Below are 16,014 nucleotides of genomic sequence, written 5' to 3' on the forward strand. Positions count from 1 at the left end.
TTATAGAGTATATCTTGTTCCCTCCAACAGCCTCCTCACCACAGTAATTCTGATTTTATAGAGTATATCTTGTTCCCTCCAACAGCCTCCTCTGTTATTCAATAGAATGTTATCAACCCAGATGAAAAAGCACATGTGCTTAGGTGACTCTGATATCCATACTACCTTAAGAATTGGAAGAGATTCTTAACCTTTGTTCATGCTGTGGATCTTTTTGATATTCTTGCATTGTCTATGGCCCCCTTCTCAGAATAATGTTTTGAATACACCAGTATAGTGTTGTTATTAATGGAGTACTGGGGAGGTGGTTGCACATTCTGAGTAGTGGGAAGTAGGTTAAAAGGTTACCATAACTTGGATCTGGAATGACCCCTAAAGGCCCGTGTGCTGAAGGCTTGGTTCCCCAGCCTGTGGCGCTGTTGGGAAGTGGTGGAACCTTTAGAATGTAGGGCCTAATGGAAGGAAGTTAATCTTTGGAGGTGTGCCCTCCAAGAGAATTCTGTGACTCTGAGCCCTCCTTCTCTTTGCTACCCAGGCCGTGAGGTGAGCAGCTTTACTCCACTCTATATTTCCCACCATGATTTTCTGCCTTGCCACAGGGCCAAACAACCATGAACTGAAATCTCTGAATCCATGAGCCCAAATATTTCCTCTTCAACCTGTGTCAGGTATTTTGTTACACAATAGAAAGCTAATCAAGTAGTAGTTCAAAAGGTGCCTTGGTTATTGCTTACTCTCCTCTGGGAAGTAGGACTTCCTGATCTGGTAATAATAATAATAATAATAATAATAATAATAATAATAATAAAAACAATTATTATTTTGATGGGCAACAGGTTTCTCTTTTCAGTTACAGAAACATATACTTATATGAGCACGAGAAGAGAAATTCCTTTCTGCTATGGGCAGAAATCAGGTGAATTGTTAGAACTTTGGCTGATTTGCTTGGAAAAAGAGCAATTTAGAGTGCATAATACTTGTTAAGGAAGAATGGCAACTGTTGGTCTGTCTTACTGCCAGCCCCTCCTTTGGTTTATCAAAGCTTTAGACCTGTGACGACATAAATAGGGAAGGTCTCAGAATTTTTTGTGGTTCTTGGTTGCCATAAAGTAGCTTTGGTCCTTAGAGATTTTCCTGTGACTCTGGAAAACCATTGATGAGAGCTGAGAAGTTCAGACTCGTGGGTGGTTCCTGGATTTATGATGTGGTCAAAAGTGACCTGTGAGCCGGGCGTGGTGGCGCACGCTTGTAATCCCAGCATTCGGGAGGCTGAGGCCTGGAGGATCACGGTTCACGGACAGCCTCAGCTACTTAGTGAGGCCCTCTGCAATTCAGTGAGACCCGGTTTCAAAATAAAGATTAAAAAATAGGGCAGGAGATATAGCTCGGAGGTCAAATGCCCCTGGGTTCCACCCCCAGACCCGCAAAAAAAAAAAAAAAAAAAAAAAAGCCGGGCGTGGTGGCGCATGCTTGTAATCCCAGCATTCGGGAGGCTGAGACCTGGAGGATTGCGGTTCGCGGACAGCCTCAGCTACTTAGTGAGGCCCTCTGCAACTCAGACCCGGTTTCAAAATAAAGAATAAAAAATAAGAAAGGGGGTGTAGCTCAGAGGTCAAATGCCCCTGAGTTCCATCCCCAGACCCCCTCCAAAAAAAAAAAAAAAAAAAAACTAAACTAAAAAAAAATGACCTATTGGAGAAAGAACCTGGAGAGGCAGTGTGCATGGGTCCCAAGTGTCCTTGCGCATTCTTGCTTGGTAAGAAAGGAAGACCCTAACCACTGCCTGGGTCCTACTTCTATATTCTGTTGGCTGTAAGCTACCTGAGCTGAAGAGGTTTTTGCATTGCTGAGGTCTGTGTGTAGAGGCAGCCATCTAGGCCTACCCTGCTGCACTTTTGGGAGGGGGCCATGAGGAACCGCCCGCACAAACAACATGCTCGTGTTGGCTGTTGTACTGTAATTCTTGGTCTCTGATCCAGCAGTCTCATGCTAGTATTCATGAAAGAATAGCAGTCTAACTTACTAGCTTGCAGAAAGGGTAAAGTTCTAAACCCTTCATAGCCTCTAAAAGTTTTGTTAACAAGAATGGCACTCCAACATAGTTTTTTAGAAGAGAAAGGACAGGAGTCTTCATGGCCCAGTTCAGGGCATATGGGAGGTTTTCCCAGGATCTGGTATCAAGGGCTGTCAAGAAAAGGTGGGAGGGGGTGAGGCAGAAAGAGATAAGACTGAAACATTTCCCAAATAGTAGTACTTGGGTTGTTGCTCAGTCTCTAGGAGGGAGGTGGAAAGACTGTTTTGACAGTGAGGCAGTGAATCTGTGGTCTCTGCTGAAAGGTGCTGTGGCTGATAAGTAAAGAGTTCCCTGAAATGAAATATATAATTACAGCAGTAAAGGATTTAGGGCTTTGAATGGGCCAAACAAAGTGGTTATTGAGTGCAAGGAGGCAGCCACTTAAAAATAAATACATAGCCTTGCTGACTGACAAAACCATTGTCTTCTTTGTACTCCCTCTACTGCTTTAAGGGGGAAAGCTGTGTATTTGGGGGAGGAGAGGATCTCCCATTGTAGCTCTGTATCTTGATCCTATGGAGGGGGAATGCTTGTTCTTGGGAATGGTAAACAAACAAACAACAACAACAAAAAAAAACTGACTCGAACAGATGCACAGTGGCAGGCAGGGAAGCAAAAATTAAAAATAGCTTTTGAGGCCTCCTGCAGAAGAGACAGCTGTGGCCCAGGAGTGAGAGGTAAAGCCATTCTCATTAGCACAACTGCCCCCTGCAGGATAGTCTCTCCTGTTTTCTTTGATGTTGACATGCCTAGGTAGGAGTCTAACTTGGTTTCTTGGTGACGGTGGCCATGGTCTCCAACATAACCTATCTTAATTTGCATGGGTTAGGTTCCCATAGGGGAGAGAAGGCATCTGAGTGCTACTAGTACATTTCCCAAACTTTGGGGCAAGGTTTTTGATGGGGAAAAGAAATTAAGGTGATGTGTCTGATTTACTTATTTCTCTTTTTTACTGGGGATTGAACCTAGGGGCATTTTACTTTCAAGCTAGACCCCCCCAGCCCTACTTTTTTTGTGTGTGTGTGTGGTACTGGGAGTGGAACCTAGGGCTTTTCTACTTCCAGGCTATACTTCCAGACCTTTTTTATATTTTATTTGGAAACAGGGTCTCAATAAGTTGCTGAGAGCCTCACTAAGTAGCTGAGGCTGGCTTTGAACCTGTGCGATCCTCCTGTCTCAGCTTCTCAAGCACTGGGATTACAAGCGTGTGCCACCATGCCCAGCAAAGAGAAACTTCCTTCCTTTCTTCCTTTTTTTTTTTTTTTTTTTTGTGGTACTGGGGATTGAACCCAGGGCTATTCTGCCTCTAAGCAATACCCCCAGCCCTATTTTTTATTCTTTATTTTGAAACAGTGTCTCACTAAGTTGCAGAGGGCCTCACTAAGTAGCTGAGGCTGGCCACAAACCTGGGATCTTTCTGTCTTGGCCTTCCAAGTAAGGGGATTACACGTGTTTGCCACCACTGCCGGCTTTGTCCTTTATTTTGAAACAGGATCTCACTAAGTTGTGGAGGGCCTAAGTAGCTGAGGCTGGCTGTGAACCTGCAATCTTCCTATCTCAGCCTCCCAAGAACTGGGATTACAAGTGTGTTCCACCAGGCTCAGCTCACTAAACTGATGAAATATGCTGCTGTTTCATGACTTTCACATCAAAGTGTACTATGGATATCCAGTATACATTTGTTTGAACTGGGAATGCTGCCAGGTCTCTCATTCAGACACTACTTCATGTAGAGAAGTGTGGCCCAGAGGAAACAATATAGAATCCCAAGAGGAAAGAGAAAGTCTCGGCTTTACTTAGAAGTGGTCTCCTGAGAACTAGGACTTTCCCAGTACAGTGGGGCTACTTGATGCTTTGCAGAAACTATGTACACTATTAAAAAAAGGTGAACAGCCCTTAGGCTGGTACTGAGCTCTTGTTGAAACTGCATATCTGACTCATGGAAGCCTTGTAGCTCTGGCCCAAGATCCCCATTTTGACCCAGTTTAATGCAGACTAACAAGCCTAGCAGGCTCTGCTAGTCACATGAAAGTGGTGTGTTTAGGGATACAGTCATTCTAATTTTACTTGAAAAAAGTAGCAAATGGGGCATAGTGGTGTGTGCCTATAGTCACAGCTACTTAGGAGTCTGAGACAAAGATTGCTTGAGCCCAAGAGTTTAAGACCAGCCTGGACAAGATAGATCTTGTCTATAAATAAAAAATATAAATGAGTAAAACCATTTAAGCTGGGTGTGATTGCACATACCTGTAAACCCAGCTACTGAGGAAGCTGAGCAAGAGAAGTTTGAGTTTGAGGCCAGCCTGGGCAACATAGCAGGATCCTATCTAAGAAAAAGTAGCAGCTGCTACTTTGGAGAAAACGTATGTCTAATTCTGCCACCTAAGACAAAGCCACTGGCTCACTGGGATCCCTTATTTGTGCAGACTTTCTAATCAAATATCTTGGTCTGGTTCACTAAAGTTGGAAGACTAAAGACTCAAAGATCCTCTTCTTGGGGCCCACAAACTGGAAATGATTTTAGCTGTTGACTGAAACATCTAGGTCAGTCACATAGAAGCCCAGAGTGAGGCCTTGTTCTCAAAGGGAGACTCATGAAAAGAATGTGAGTGCAAATAGTCTGTTTGGGAGATGCAGGGAGAGCCGAAAGGAAGGAAGCGAGAAAGTGGAGATAGGAAGGAGGTGGTCAATAACAGGAATATAATCAAGCAAGTTTACCACTGTAGGAAACGGCTCTTTAGTTCTGTTGGGGAGTGGTACAAAATATTTCAAGCTAATCAGACTTGAAGGGTGAGGAAACTACCCAGTTCCTGAAAAACGCCCCAGCATTTCCTGTCGCATTCATATTGTCAAATTCATATTGATTCTGTTTAGATGCAAACATCAGACAGCATCATGATGTTCTCTAGTGTAGCCATGGTGGAGAATTTATATATTGAGAGGTATGTTTGTCATAAATGATATTTCTTTTATTACTATTATTTCACTGATAAAAGAATTTATGGTAGACTTATGAATTTCATTTCAGGATAGTAAAATGGCTGTTAAAAACCCATATATAAACTATAAAGGTCTGATAATTTTAGGACACCAGCAAATACCCTTATGTATCTGTGGCTTCATTCCTTATGTTTGACTCTGGTTTTCACTTTTTGGTCCTTGAAGGCCCCCCACCCCCACCCCTTTTATTAAACCTCAGCTGTGATCTTTAGTATGAAAATGACCAGAAGATGGTTGCAGACTCCAATTAGATTTGAGCCATTTATTTATTTATTTATTTATTTATTTATTTATTGGGTACAGAGATGGAACCCAGGGACATTCTACCTCTGAGCTACACCCCCAGCCCTAGTTTTTATTCTTTATTATGAAACAGGGTCTCACTGGGTTGCAAAGGGGCTCACTAAGTAGCTGAGGTTGTCCTCGAACTGCAATCCTGTCTCAGCCTCCAGAATGCTGGGATTACAAGTGGGCGCCACCACGCCCAGCTTAGCCTTTAGTTTTATTGACAGTCTCAAAACTCAAAACAAAGCCCCCTGCTTCCCTGCCCCAAGCAGCAGAAAGAACCACCTAGAGCACCCTGTACCTGTAGTTTCTTCTAAGTAGGTTTGTGGTACATCAGCCAGGTGCTCAGACAACTCTCTGAGTCTAGAAAATATATTTAAGAATTTTGAATCAGCCCACAGTTAACATTCAGGGTGTTTCAGTTGGGTTACTCAGGAAGCAGACTGATAAAGTTTAGTGTGATGTTTAAAATACTGCAGTATTTTATTTTTAAATTTACTTTTTATTTATTTATTTTTGTGGGTCTATACATGGAACCCAGGAGCATTTGACCTCCGAGTTACACTCCCTGCCCGACTTTTTATTCTTTATTTTGAAACGGGGTCTCCCTAAGCTGCGGAGGGCCTCACTAAGTAGCTGAGGCTGTCCGTGAACCGTGATATTCCTGTCTCAGCCTCCCGAATGCTGGGATTACAAGCATGCACCACCATGCCTGGCTAAAATACTGTAATATTTTAAAGGCTAGCCCCCAACCCTTATGGAATAGAGGGGCAGGCAAGCAAGATAGTGCAGGGAGAGTTGAGATATGATGCATGCCCGATGACAACCTTGACTTGCATGGGTTGGTCTGGAATTAAGTTGGGCCAGAATGGCCAGAACTTTATGGCCTCACACTGATTACTCACTCATTGTTGGATGTGGGCCAGCCTGGGATGTTACCCAAGGTAACGCCCTTGGGTGAAGCAGCTGTGTACAATTGTGATCAAAGAAGATCTGACAGCCAAGGAGTCTCCTGACAGTACTCTCTGCAGCTATGGCCATAGCTGACAGAGGACTTGGGAGGTATGCCTCAGTATCCATCAGGCCAGGAAGCAGAATTGACCTATCCTTGTGGCAGAGCCTCAGACTCAGAATGAAGAACTGAAAAATAGCTACGAATCCTTTTATGGTATTTTAGAGATAAAATTTTATTTCTATATCATCTTGTCAGGATAAAGTCCTTTTGCCAGCCTTTAAAAGAAGCTAATGGCAATTTTCTATTTGCTCCTTCTGTGTTTATTCATTGGAATTCTACTATCAGAAAGAGCTATCCTTTCTCCCCTATTTATTTATGTATTTATATATTTATTATATAGGCAGTATTTTTTTAAAATTCTCTGAGTTATAATCTTAATACGACCAATGTTTTCTCATCTACTTTGTTCCAGCTTTGGCCATTAGGAGCTCCTCTAAGTTGGTTCTTGTGTGAGAAAATCCTATTCTATTTGTGAGAGGTTTTTTTTTCTTACTTTATAGCACCACTTGTCTTTTCCAGCTCTGGACTCAACCATTTTTCTACGGAATCCTGGTTATTTTTATTAAGAAACAATGTTAAAACCCAAAATCTGGAGTCTTTGTGCTAATCATTTCTTGGGAAGATTTTCTTAAACCATAATTACAGTGTCTTTACCATTCTTAAAAGAGTAGCAATTCCTGAATATCACATGATACCTAGCAGTGGTAAAATTGCCTCATATCTCAGTGTCTTTTTTTTAGAGATGATTTATTCAAATCAAGATACAAACAAGGTGCACAGTTTTTCTTTAAGTTGATTTAAAAATTTTTAATCTATAATAGTTTCCCTGCTCCTTTTTTTTTTTTTTTTTTTTTTTTTTTTTTTTTTTTTTTTACCCTTGCCATTTGTTGAGAAACCACGTCTTTTCCTGTAGAATTTCCCATCTTAGGGATTTGGCTGATTGCACCCCAGTGGTACAATTTAACATGTTTTCTATTCCTGATTTAGGTTTGATTTTATTTTTTTGCAAGAACATTCCATAGAGAAAGCTGTGTAGTTTTAATGGCATCACATTAAAAGGCCACATAAGATCTGCTTGCCTTTCATTTGTGATAATCATTCAGTGGGTTCAGATGGTTTTGGTTTGATCCTTTTATTTATAGTCTTGTACCAACCTTTCATTTAATGATTTTAGCAGCCACTGATAATTATTGTATAGATTCATTATTTTATTAAAAGTTGCAAAGTAAGCCGGGTGTGGTGGTGCACGCTTGTAATCCCCGTGCTTGGGAGGCGGAGACAGGAGGATCGCGCAGGTTCGAAGCCAGCTGCGCTGGCTTAAGAGACCCTGTTTCCAAATACAAAGTATAAAATAGGTCTGGGAGAGTAACCCGGAGGTAGAAGGGCTTCCAGGAACCCCAGGACCACCAAAAAAAAAAAAAAAAAGTTGCAAAGTGACGAGAGTCTATCATTTCTTCAGCACTTATAATTGATTGCTTCATAAAAGAGAACTTTTCTCTATTAAGTATATATTTACCCTGAAATACGGTGTGTATAGGGAAGGCAGAATAAAAGCTTGGTTCTTTCCTTAGCAGCATCTGAAGTGACCAAAGAGACTTTTTTCTCAATTTGTTGATATGAACTCATCAATTTTATGATATAACGTAATCATATGCAGTCACTTGTTTATTTATTTTTTATTTATTGGTACTGGAGATTAAACTCGGGATGCTCTATCTCTGAGTTACACCCCCAGATCGATTGATCAATTTATTTATTTATTTTTGTGGTACTGGGGATGAAACCCAGGGGGCATTGTAGTTCTGAGCTACATCCCCAGCGCTATTTTATTCTTTTATTTTGCGGGTTTGGGGATGGAACCCAGGAGCATTTGACCTCCAAGCTACACCCCCTGCTCTATTTCTTATTCTTTATTTTGAAACAGAGTCTCACTAAGTTACAGAGGGCCTCACTAAGTAGCGGAGGCTGTCCGCGAACTGTGATCCTCCAATCAGTCTCCTGAATGCTGGGATTACAAGTGTGCACCACCATGCCTGGCTTATTCTTTTATTTTGAAACAGGGTCTCACTAAATTGTGGAGGGCCTAAATTGCTGAGAGTGGCCTTGAACGAGCAATCCTCCTGTCTCACCCTCCTAAGTCCTGAGATTGCAGGCATGTGCCACCACCCCAACTTCTTTTTATTTTTGATTTTGAAAGAAGCTCTCCCTAAGTGATCTTCCTGTCTCAGCCTCCCAAGTACTGAGATTTTAGGTGTGTGCCACTGTGCCCAGCTGTCAGCTGTCCTCCTCCTCTTCTTCCTCCTCCTCCTCCTCTACCTTTTCCAAGTAAGCACTCTATCACAGAGCCACATTCCCAGCCTTTAATGATTCTTTTAGATACTCAGTTGTTTTTTTTTAAAAATTAGGGAAATGTGATTGCTTTCAAGTTGATTTTTGTGACATGATTCTAGTAGCCTTTTATGACTTCTTTGCTTTCTGGTGGAGCAGGATACAGTCACTTTTCCATGGAATCCTGGTTCCTTTAAGGAGGGAGTAGGACTTGGGTTAGACTTTGATTCTACCTCCCACCCCTTAAGGAAATATACATCAGGTTGTATTCAGTTTGGCTCTTGTGTTTGAGAAAACCCCATTCTTTTGTGAGTTCTTTCTACGTGGCACCACCAAAAATTCCAGACCCGTCCAGGATTTTCACTGCACCATGAATTCAAACTTAAAGAAGTTTAAAATTTTTACATCCTTTTATTGGCGTTTGCCTAATTCCAAATTTGGTTCCAACTAAAAGTGACTATTAGGGTAAGGCATCTTTAGTCTCCATGACTGTGAAATAAGAGAATGAACTTAGTGTTTGTTCTGTGACAAATATATGTACATATACAGACGCCAAAATAAAATAAAATTATATAAATTTTTTTTTTGTTTTTTGCTGGGGGTATGCCCAAGGCTCTGACCCCACCCCTTCCAGCCAGTCCTTGTTGTAGTTCTCTCTCAGGCTCGGAACCTTTGCACATCTTTCAGGTTGTCGAGGGAAGTTTTAGGCGGTGATCCCTACCCGTAGACCAACCGATAGATGCGATTGTTGTGGGGACCGCTGCGGGGAGGGGGAACGCCCGAAACTGCGCGCCGGGGGCGGGGCCGGGGGCGGGGCCGGGGGCGGGGCCGGGGGCGGGGCGGGGCGGGGCCGGGCGGGAGGCGGCCAACGGCTGCTCTTAACCGCCGCGGCCGAGCCTCGCGCAGCCGGTGCAGCGAGCGGCCTTCAGTCCCGGGTCTCCGTCTCCGCTGTCCCCTTCCGGCCAGCACCTCGATCTTCACTTCTCGGGGTTCATCTCCGTGTTCTCCGTCGGTTTCTTGTCTCTCTCCTCTGTTTCCCAGCCCAGGCGCCAGCCTGAGAGGCTGTCCCCACGCCCCATGGAGGGGGCGCCCAGCTCTGCCGCCAGAGACGTGGAGGAGCCGGGGCCCCGCGCAGGTGAGACCGCCCCTGAAAAGGGGGCCTGTGAGCCCGTGGGAGCGGCTCAGCCCCACAGGCTTAGGGAACACCGCACGAGAGGACATTGAGTCAGAGCCACCAGGGTATTCTTGGCTTTTATTTCCCGCCCCCTGAAGCCACACTTAAACCTTAGATTAACTTTGAGGAGATGAAGAGGAACTGAGCCTGGGAACACCCCTCACACTACGAGGGGTCTGTGGGCGGCGCAGTCCTCAGCTGGAACTTAGGAGACCCGGGACTTGCCCCAGCTTTGGCTACTGAATGGTCTTATATAAGCTTTTCCCCACCTCAAAGCCAAAGCAAACTTGAGAGTCCATGCTACCCTGTACCATTTCCCAGTAAGAACCGGGAGGACTGGACTGGAGGGTTATCTTGTAGCAGCAATCAATTTGCATTCTCTGTTGAACAACTTCAACACAGTCCTATATCTGACTCTTCTCCATCTCTAGCTCCCAGCATATGATTTGTGTAAAATAGTTTAGGTGTCACTATCAGAACCGCAATCAGCATTATCACTGTCAACAGGATCAGTATAATTACAGCTAATAAAAATGATAATTAACAGCCGGGTGTGGTGGCGCACGCTTGTAATCCCCGCGCTTGGGAAGCTGAGACAGGAGGATCGCACAGGTTCGAAGCCAGCCTCAGCTACTTAGTGAGGCTCTCAGCAACTTAGTGAGACCCTGTTTCCAAATAAAAATATAAAATAGGTCTGGGAGTATAGCCCAGAGGTAGAAGGCCTCTGGGTTCCACCCCCAGTACCACCAAAAAAATAATAATAATTAACAACTCATAGTGATAGCAAAGCTATCACTGAAACTATAAAGACCATAAAAATTTATAATAAGGGTTTCTATTTGTATAGTGCTTTAAGGTTTATAAGAAACATTTAAGTGATTTTTCATCTTGGCCCTTTTAGGTAGGTATTATTTATATTTTTACAAACAAGGAATCTTAAAGACCCAGAGAGGTTCAGTAATTAGAATTAGGTCACAGTGTGAAGTGTGATGTGAATCTAGCCATGTGACAAATTGTATGTCTCCCTAAGCTCTCCACTGCTCTTGCTTTCCTTTCATCCACTCCATGCCCATTCTGATTCCATTCTTTTCACCTTGAGGATTCCTATTTACATGTTAACTGATAGGTGTTGCCTGATGATTAATACTGTTAACATAACTCATAATTAAAGTGCTAACTTCTTAGAGTCTAAAGTATAATCTTTCCTGGGGATGAAAAGGGATTCAGCTGTTCTTAGAAAGGGAGTTGTAGCCTGGTGTGGTGGTGGCACACACTTGTAATCTCAGTACTTGGGAGCCTTAGACAGGAGGATCGCAGGTTCGCAGCCAGCCTCAGCAACTTGTGAGGCCCTCTGCAACTTAGACCCTGATTCAAAATTAAGAAACAATAGGACTAGAGGCATAGCTTAGAGGTAGAATTTCTCTGGGTTCAATCCCCAGTATGCAAAAAAAAAAAAAAAAAAAAAATGGGGGAGGATTGTAACTGTTATTACAGTCAAATGTCCTGTGTTAATACCTACTGAAAATATGTCATTAGGTGATTTCATTTTGCAAACATTGAGTAAATATACACAAACCTAGATGATATAATCTTTTATACATCTTGACTATATGTAATGTGTGTATATGGTATTGCTTGTTGCTTCTAGGGCTGTGATAAAACATGAGGTTAAATCAAACAAGAGAAAATGGTGCGATCCAAGACACAGTAAACATAAGATATGTGAGGCTGCTGTCAGCTAACATGGCACACTGTCTTAACAATAAACTTTTCTTTTATTAGTAAGTAGGAATACACTCTTAATTAACAATAAAGCTGGGCATGGTGGTACATACTTGTAATCCCCAGTACTTGGGAGGCTGAGAAAGGAAGATCATAGGTTTGAGGATAGCCTCAGTAAGTAGAGAGATGCTCAGCAGCCTAGTGAGACCCTGTTTCAAAAACACATAAAGTAAAAATGACTGGGGGTGTAGCTCAGAGGTAGAATGCCTCTAGGGTTCAATCCCCAATATAACCTTTTTTATAAAAAAAAAAAGAAAATGAAGTAACAGACTGGGCGTGGTGGCGCACACTTGTAATCCCCATGCTTGGGAAGCGGAGACAGGAGGATCGCGCAGGTTCGAAGCCAGCCACACTGGCTTAAGAGACCCTGTTTCCAAATAAAGAATATAAAAATAGGTCTGGGAGTGTAACCTGGAGGTAAAAGGGTTCCATCCCCAGTACCACACACACACACACACACAAAAAGTAACAGTAGAAGGTAGAATATAGTAAATACATAAACCAGTAGTAACACAACTGTATGTGCTCTTTTCTCTTTTTTAATGTGGTCTGCTATATAGCCCAGGCTGGCCAAACCTGGTATCCTCTTGCCTCAGCCCTGTGAGTTGTGGAGATTACAGGCCCTTATCAACATGCCCAGTTGTGCTATACTTTTATGCAGCTGGCAGAACAGTATGTTTTTTTTTTACTCCAGCATCACTGCAAACATGTGAATAACATATTGTACTATGACATTAAGACAGATAAGATGTCACTGGGCAATAGGATTTTTTCAGTGCCACTATAACCTATAGGACCACCGGTGTATAGGTGGTCTGTTATTAGCTTATATATTGTTATGAAGTACATGACTATTATTGATCATGATCATTCATAGGGTTCAAGGAATAAAATGCAGTGATTGGTAGTCTAAAAATAAATAAGTTGTGCCACTTAAAGCTCTTTATTTTATAGGTGAGGATTCTGAAGCATAGAGAAATTAAGTAACATGCCTAAGGGCATGTGCTGTTGGTCTAGATCCTTTATTGACCATTACACTAGCCTGGCTCAGGGACAGGTGTACTTAGAAGAAAACAGGAGGGCCTGAACTGGGGGAGAGGTGTGTGAAGATAACAGTCTATCATGCCTGTCTTTGATTGTGCTGTTGAAACCCCAAGATTGGTGTGAGGGAGGCTTTTTTTCTGACTCATTGTGGCCACTTCCCACACTGACCTCATGATATTGACCCATAGTTTCAGTTAGAAACAAGTGACTAAATGAATCATTCATTTGCTACTGGATGTTTGTCTTGATCAACCAGGAGGCTGTAGCTAAAGGCAGTGTACCTTTGCACTATAGCTCATTGCCCAGAAAGCTGCCCGAGAGATTGATCTAAAATGATCACATCATTCCTCTGGCAAAAACTCAGGTGGGTCCCTGACTGTGGGATGAATCCCTTACTTAATAAGGTGGCAAAGCCTTCCATGATCAGGACTCTGCCGACCCCTTCAGAAGATCCATCTCTGCTCACAGCTTTTGTACTCCACCTGACCGTCGTGCCTATCATGCCGCTGAAAGTCCCCACAGCTGTTTTCTGTTATTTACAGGCTTTTCACATCCACTTCTTTTCTCCTTTTCTCCCTCAGTTGACTAACCCATTCTTTGTTCTTTAAGAACCAGTTCACTCATTCAGTCAGTCAACAAATATTTGTTGAGTTCCTATCATGAACCAGGCATGGGTCTAGATAGGAAGGTGTCGCTGTGAATAAAGTATACACATATCCTTCACCTTTTGGGAGTTTCTCTTATGTACTGTGTATTGAACAACTGATACTTGAAACATCAAAGGGTAAGAAAAGAGCAGGAAAAGGGATAGAGAGGGCAAAGGAATTGTCAGGGAAGGCCTCACTACTTGGTTGGTGTTTAAATAACTGAAGGAGGTAAGGGAGTGGGTTATGTGACTATCTGAAAAAGAGTTTTGGGCAGAAGATGTAACTATATGAGGCAGGTGCTCACCCAGGTCTATTATGACCCTCTCCAAAAGTCCTTCTCTGAGGCCTTGATCTGGACAGGTGTTGCTTCTCTGATTTCCTACTTGCTCTTGTGTTTATCTCTAAAGTAGCACTTAAGATATCAGATGGTTATTTGCTTATTTGTATGTCTGTTTCCCTCACCTGGATGGGGGGGGGGTTGTTGGAATAAGGACCTGTGAAGTTTTTTTTATGTCTCTAAAACCTTATGGCCTTAGCCAGGCATGGTAGCACATGACTGTAATCCCAGTACTTGGGAGGCTGAAACAGGAGGATTACAGGTTCAAAGCCAACCTTGGCAACTTAGCAAGGCCCTCAACAACTTAGTATGAGATTCTGTTTAAAAATAATAAATAAGGCTGGGTGTGTAGAATTGGAGGTAGAATGCCCCTGAGTTTAACCCTCAGTACCACCAACAAAACAAACACCTTATGGCCTGACATGAGTAAGCACCTGACCCAGAAATACTCATAGAATAAATGAAGAGGACCTTACATGCCTAGTTCTTACAGACTGATAATGTTTATAGATGATTTTAAGATAGGCCTTGGATAGCAAGTGACTAATAAAAAAAAAAAACCTTAAATCTCTGGCTTGATTCCCTTATTGTTCCTTGTATAAATGGAATGTCTAGTTTTCTTTATGAAGAGTACTTAGAGGCATCCATTATCAGCATTGTGACAGGTTAGCTAGCCTATAAAATTCCCAAATTGAATATAACAAAGTCTTTTGTGGCCGAATTTGCAAGAAAGTAAGAAAAATTCCTAGGGGCCTCTAAGCTGAGAGCAAACTGCAAACCGGAGTTTCCCTCTAACTAGAGGTAGTCCCTAACCTTTCCTAGGCTGCCCTAGGTGTTTCTTTCCTATACTCGTGGACTTTAAGAAGATTGCTGTTGCAGTAAGCAAAGTTATAGCTACACATGGGTTACACTCTAGCTGGAATTGAAATCTCTACATAAAACAATGTCCTTTGAAAATCGACACCCCTTATTGGGAGTATACCCTCTGATAGAGTGGGCTATGGGGGGAAGAAATCTCCCTACTCACACAGAGCGATGACAAAGAAGGTTGCCTATTTTTGTGTGTGTTACTGAGAATTGAACCCTGGGTTCATTCTCTGGGGCATTCTTCCTCTGAGCTACACACCTCCAGCTCTTTTTATTTTCTGTTTTGAAACAGGGTCTCACTAGGTTGCTGAGGGTCTTGCTAAGTTGCTGAGATTGGTCTTTCCCTGTGATCCTCCTGTCTCAGCCTCCCAAGTAGTAGAATTACATGTATGCACAGCTACACCTGGCTAGAAGATTACCTTTAACTCTTTTTTTTTTTTCCAGTACTGGGGGTTGAACCCAGGGGCATTCTAACTCCAAGATATACCCCTATCCCTATTTTTCTTTGTTTGGAAACAAGATCTCACTAAGTTGCAAGGGCCTCACCAAATAGCTGAGGCTGGCTGCAAACCTGCGATCCTCCAGTCTCAGCCTTTCAAGTACTGGGATTACAATCATGCACCACCACACCTGGCTCCCTTTTAACTCAAACATTGTTAGTATAACTAATATGGAATATATGGCTATAGCACTTCTCTGTGTTTATGCATATGAATTAAAGTCAACCTATTATAGAGATACATGCATACCCATATTTATAGCAGTGTGATTCACAGAAGCCAAGTCGTAGAACCAGTGTAGGTGTTTATCAACAGATGATTAGATAAATAAAATATGGTTTTATACACAATGGAATTTTATTGTCATAAAGAAAAATTATGTCATTTACAGGAAAATGGATGGAGCTGGAGAGCATCATGTTAAGTGACATAAGCCAGATTCAGAAAGCCAAAGGTCGTTTTGTTTCTGTCAGCCAAGCCAGGGAATATGCTTGGATCCCAGCTGGTTGGATTCAGCTGCCTGCCCATGTAAGAAATAGGCAAACGATGTAAAAAGGAAAAAGAAATTTTATGCGATTTGATCAAACTGGGGAGAAGTGGCTAAGCAGTTTCTCAGCTGGTCCTAAGGAAGTGGTTACAGGGGGGAAAAAAGAAAAAGCCAGGTGATATACATACTGTAGATTTAGCTAGGCTGTGCTTAGCTGGAAAATGTCAGTTTTAACTTTCTTAGGAACTGTCCTCAGCATGAGGAAGTTTTTATTCTCAGCATGAAGAAGTTCAAGTGCTCTCTGCATATGTTTTTGTGCATATGTGGAAGCTAGAGACAAAAAAGGAAAACAAAAGGTCTCATGAAAATAGAATGGAGACCAACAGGGTAGAGAAAGGAGGTCGGAGGGTAGGGGAAGGGAGGGGAAGTCCCAAGGAATGAAATGAATTGTTAGGTGCATATATGAATATGTCA

This window comes from Muscardinus avellanarius, assembly GCF_963383645.1.
Source record: "Muscardinus avellanarius genome assembly, chromosome: 1".
NCBI classification, from domain to species: Eukaryota; Metazoa; Chordata; class Mammalia; order Rodentia; family Gliridae; genus Muscardinus; species Muscardinus avellanarius.